Consider the following 6,000-nt stretch of genomic DNA (forward strand, 5'->3'; position numbering starts at 1 on the left):
TGTTAGCATCACGACTGACGGAGCTCCTAGTATGGTGGGCGCGTCTCGGGGTTTAATCGGGCTTGTGAACCGGGAGATGGAACAACGGGGTCTTACCTCCCCGCTACAAGTCCACTGGCTAATTCACCAGCAAGCACTGTGCTGCAAAGTGTTGAAGTGGGACTCTGTCATGAAGGTTGTGGTGTCATGCATAAACTTCATCAGAGCAAAGGGACTTAAACACAGGCAGTTCCAACAATTCCTGTCTGAACTGGAGTCTGCGCACGGCGATGTGCTGTACTACACAGAGGTCCGATGGTTGAGCCGCGGCAGAGTTTTGAGGCATTTTTATGAGCTGCTACCTGAAATAAACGCATTTCTTCATTTAAAAGACAAAACGGTTCCCGAGCTGATCGACCCAGAATGGAAATGGCACCTAGCATTGTTAACAGATGTGACAGAAATGCTGAACAGCCTTAACTTGCATCTAAAAGGCCAAGGGAAACTCATTTGCAACATGTATTCCCACATAAAAGCATTTGAGGTGAAACAAGGGCTGCTTTTGGAACAAGTGAACAAATGCTACCCAAAACCTCTCTGCAGAGAACCCAGCGGTTCCTTCCCAGCTGAAACGTGTGTGGAAGCACTGAAAATGCTGAAGTTGGAGTTCGATGTGCGATTCCGTGAACTACATGTTCATGCAAAAGATATCTGCCTTTTCCAGAACCCCTTTCTTTCTGGCATGGATGAAGCCCAGCCTTCTTATCAGTTTGAGTTGGCTGAGTTGCAGAACTGTGATGTCCTGAAAGACGCATTCAAGCCCAACAGTCTCATGGACTTCTATGCCGCCCTCCCAAACGACACGCACCCTAACATTAAAAAACACGCAATGAAGAAGTCCACACTTTTTGGCAGCACATATATCTGGGAGCAAACCTTTTCATGCATGAAGGACCTGAAAACACGGATGAGATCAAGATTGACAGACGAACATCTCCATCAGTGTTTGAGACCGGCTGTGACTAAAATGGAACCTGACATTGAACTTCTCACCGGCCAGATGCAGGCCCACAGTTCACACTGATGAACATATCCAGTACAGGTAAGCTTACTTTTCTGACTTGAACGAGCCATTCTGGGTACAAACAAATATAATCATAATGAAATCTACTGGGATCAAATCCGCTCTACAACCATACTGGTAGTGAAATGTATTGGGCTGGTAGGTGTTGTATCAGTTCGCCTTCTTAGCCTGCTGGCTTTCTGGTTTTCATCGTGGAGTTGATGAGAGAGAGCTGCAAACAGTGGTGTCTACAAGGAAGTTAATGTTCCATGGTCTTTTTTTCTGTGAAAAACTTGAAAAGGGTTATTTGGTTATTATTTATTTCATAAATAGTGTTATTTATTTCATTGATAGTCTTATTGTTTATTGTCTGATTTTTTTTTTCTTGTCAAGATCCCAGAAAGGGTTAATATTTGGTTATGTGTGGTTTTCTGGAAAACAATAAATGTTTACGTTTAGACACCTCTGGGATCATCACACTTTTTGTTACAAACTGACCTCAGCCCCCCATCAGAGAAGGGAAAATTTATTTGGCCCTCACAGGAAAAAGTATGGGGACCCCTGACATAAGGATTGTGGGTGATGGACAAAATTCCCCCAAAAGTTCATTTTTCCTTTAAGTTACTCAGGACACAGGTCTGTTAAAGAAATACATTTTTATTCTGTAAAGTTGAGCAGGACACATTTCTATTTAAGAAAAATATTTCATACAGTTAATTTTATTTTGCACTCCAAAATACATTGAACAATATAAATGAGGCAAAACCAACAAAAGTCTTATAAGACACTGCAGGCAGGTCAGGTAGAATAATAGTTTTCTTCCAGAGAAAGATAAAGAGCAAAAGTTATAAAAGTTATAGTGATTCCCTTGGACTGAACATCACTGTTTATAGCATTTGAAGCTACCTACATTAGGGTGTGACCTTTTGTAAGGCCCTATAATTTCCGCCTTCATGGAATTGGCTAACCAGCCCCCTCCTTAATGAAAGGTGTCGAGGCTGCAACCGGAAACATCGGATAAGTCTGGGAAAAAAACTTTGAAACTCTTACCGAGTCACCGAGCGTGAGCTCGCGTACACCAATAGCCAGTGTAAGCCAGCTGAGTTAGCTTTGTTTAGCGGAGCATGCTAGTGTGCCGCTCAGGCTGTAGCTGTGCTTTAGTGCTTGTTAATAAAAATGAGTGTTTTAGGATGGCCGCTGACTCCGTGCAAGTTGTGTGTGAAATATGGACAACAGCCACGGCTGAAAGAGGCACTTCATGTAATGGATCATGGAGGGCCGCCATGGCTAAATCAAAGCCGCCGCACCTTGGATATGAGTTAAGTTATGTTAAGTAATACAGTGTATGAATGGACATATATGCAATATCAGGGGTGCCCATTACGGCAATCGCGATGGTACTGTTGGTCACTTGTCACCTACTTCATTATCGTGTAGTGCGTGTGCGTTTGTCTGTGAGACCAACTGACTCTTAGACTCTTTCAGTCGCGTTTCGACTCAGGCTAGTCCTCCTCCTCCTTCCTGCCTCCACTTGCGCTCCTGATCAAACATCTCGTGAACGGTAGGATTGTTTTTGTTTTCAGTTTTATTCATTTACAGTAATCTTATTTATTACCTTATTTTATATTGGAATGTTACTCTACTATGTTTATGCTAACGTTTTCTTATATTTCCCCACCATATTTGGTGGACTTTGAATATTTTGAAGTGCCAAAGGGGTGAGTTTGGGAAGATCTTGGAACAGATTAGGCTATTTACATGTATTTTACGCTTCGCATAACATAAAATCCCTTTAACATAAAGGTTCTCGGAACGGATATTTATGTTGTAGGGGCGTCTACTGTATTTTGATGACCTGTAAACTTTGAAACTGTGAATGTGAAATACAAATCAGCATTTAGTATAATAGTTGCAAAGTAATACTAGTTAGATTTTACATATGCTATATGTTTGATAGTAAGAGGTAATCGTTTTGATTGTGTGCACCCTTTATATACATGTACATAAATATGAATATTTACAAATAAAATCAATAAATATATTCTCTATGTTTATAGTGGGAGGTAGATATTTGGGACAAAGTAGCCCACAGGCTGAAAAAGTGTGAGCACCCCTGTGCCGCATAGATACATGTATAGCCTATTATTTACATATGGACCACAATTAATTTGAAATAAAATATCTATCCAATATCATAAAAACGTTTCACTACACTTTATTTTGAAAAACATGCACTGGAATCACCTGTCTGACCTGTTGGCATTTGACAGATACCTGTAAGGAGTGGAATAAAAGGCAAAGAAAGGCATTTAAAATTAATTAATGCATTTGTTGTTCAAGCCTGTGAAAATGACCCTAATGTTGACATATATACCGACAGTAAATTTAAATATTAAAAAAAACATTCCTGCCACAGCCATGCAGCAGCGGCACGACACAGCGGAGGCAGTCTCCCTCCCATGCATCCCACCACCACAGCTTCAAAAACTCCTCGGGCAAACTCTGAAGGGTGTCATAAAAAAAATAAAAGAACTTACATGAATAAAGTCATCACAATTGCATCTACACGGATATGATGTTGTCGTGGATTTTGTAGCAATGAAAAGTTAGCAAAGCTACATCCGTTTCTGAAATACTTGTCCAATGATGTAATTTATCAGTAAATGTACGGATTTCTGCATTTAATTATTATAATTTTATACACTGAAAAAAAACACACAAACTTCAGTGTAAAAAAAAAAAAAAAGGAATGCAAAAAATTTTAAAGGAAAAAAAATGAATTCAGGAAAACATAAAATGGAATTTGAGAAAAAAATTGCAGATTTCAAGTTCAAGAGTTTTCAAGTTCAAGATTTTATTGTCATTTTATTGCACAGTAAAACAGGTAGTTATACTATGCAATTCTTGTTCTGTTAATTCTCCCAAAAAAAGAAAGAAAAACACAAGAAAATGAATAAGAACAAAAGAAACATACTGTAAATACCAAAAAAAAAATAAATAATAAAGTGTCAATGTCAATAAAGTGTCAATAAAGTGTTATGAGTGTGTGCGTGTGTTGCGTGCGGCGTGTGTGAGTGCTTCGTTGAGAAGCCTGATGGCCTGTGGATAAAAGCTGTTTGCCAGCCTTGTGGTCCTGGACTTCAAACTCCTGTAGCGTCTGCCTGACGGTAGGAGTGTGAATAATGAGTGTTGTGGATGTGTGCTGTCCTTGATGAGGTCGCGTGTTCTGCGTAGGACTCTAGTTTTATAAATGTCTTGCAGTGAGGGGAGGGCTGCCCCAACAATGTTCTGTGAGGTCTTGATCACCCGCTGGAGTGCCTTCCTATCACGTGTTGTACAGTTACCGTACCAAACAGTGATGGAGGCAGTAAGAACACTTTCGATAGTGCATCTGTAGAAGCAACTCAGGATTGTGATGGACATGCCAAATTTCCTCAGTCTTCTCAGGAAGTACAGTCTCCTTTGGGACTTCTTCAGAATTTGTTGGGTGTTGTGAGACCAGGTGAGGTCCTCGCTGATGTATGCGCCAAGGAACTTGAAGGTTTTCGCCCTCTCCACCTCAGTCTCATCAATAAACAGGGGTCTATGCGACTCCTTTTCCCTTGTTCTTGGGTCGATGATCATCTCTTTAGTCTTATCTGTACTGAGAAGGAGACTGTTATCACAACACCAAGCTATGAGGTCCGCCACCTCTCTTCTGTATGATGTTTCAACACCACCAGTGATCAGGCCGATGACTGTAGTGTCATCCGCAAATTTAATGATGCTGGTGTTGTTCTGGGAGGCCACGCGATCATAGGTGAAGAGCGTGTAGAGGAGCGGACTCAGCACACACCCCTGCGGGGTCCCAGTGCTCACAATTCTTGAGCTGGATGTGCGATTGTGGACTCTGACTGACTGGGGCCTGCCTGTTAGAAAGTTAAACACCCAGTTACAGAGGGAGGGTGACAGGCCAAGTGTGAGGAGCTTATCTGTGAGTTTGTGGGGGCTGACTGTATTAAAAGCAGAGCTATAGTCTATAAATAGCATTCTGACATATGTGTCCTGGCCCTGTAGGTGAGAAAGGGCTGTGTGGATGGCAGTGTTGACTGCATCATCCGTGGACCGGTTCTGGCGGTATGCAAACTGGAGAGGGTAATTGATGACTAAATGTGAGACATGTGACTTGTCTGGATTTACGGCTGAAAAACAAAACGATTTGTTTATGTCGAGTATACAACAGAAAACATACATTTGTGTCGACGAACAAGGTAAGGAAGCTGCCGCGGTGTAGTTGCGGACGGTTGTTTTAAACCCGATGTTAACTTTTGTGCCGATAGACCGTTTACGTATTTTATAGTCGATGGAGACGATGTACTATTTGCAGGACATTGTGTGGATCCTAGATGAATTATTTAAGTTTTGCGTGCAACTTAAATCATTTTTTTTAATGAGTTCAAAATTATCCAATGCTGTTTTTAACGAAGCCATCATATTATCAGCGCCATAAACTTCACAGTAACAACTAAATTGTCCATGTGAAACGGTGGAGGACCGCATCCCAAGTACAATTGTCCATGACATAGCATTAGTTTCCAAAAAGGCCCACTCTCTCAAAATTATCATATAAGGTTGATGTCATAATAACATTTCCCAATAAAAATGTCATAGTTTCAGTAATGAGATGACATCTATAATCTGTAGCGTTAATCATGTACATATAATTTTCATCGTTGAGGCATAGTGTGGCACACAGCTTTCTGTGTTACAATTGATGTCATTTTTAACATTGTCAGTGGTTACAGATCCGTTGTCAATCACAACTTCACATATGTTATTAGGACATGTTGTGTTAAACACATTTGTAAGTAACAATTGGTTACTACTATTTGAGCATGCTGAGTACCATCGTTGTAGACGTGTAATGATTTTGTTTTTGGTACACTGGATGTAACGATCTATTAACACACATCTTATAA

Source organism: Dunckerocampus dactyliophorus, chromosome 4 (assembly GCF_027744805.1).
Source record: "Dunckerocampus dactyliophorus isolate RoL2022-P2 chromosome 4, RoL_Ddac_1.1, whole genome shotgun sequence".
Lineage (NCBI taxonomy): Eukaryota > Metazoa > Chordata > Actinopteri > Syngnathiformes > Syngnathidae > Dunckerocampus > Dunckerocampus dactyliophorus.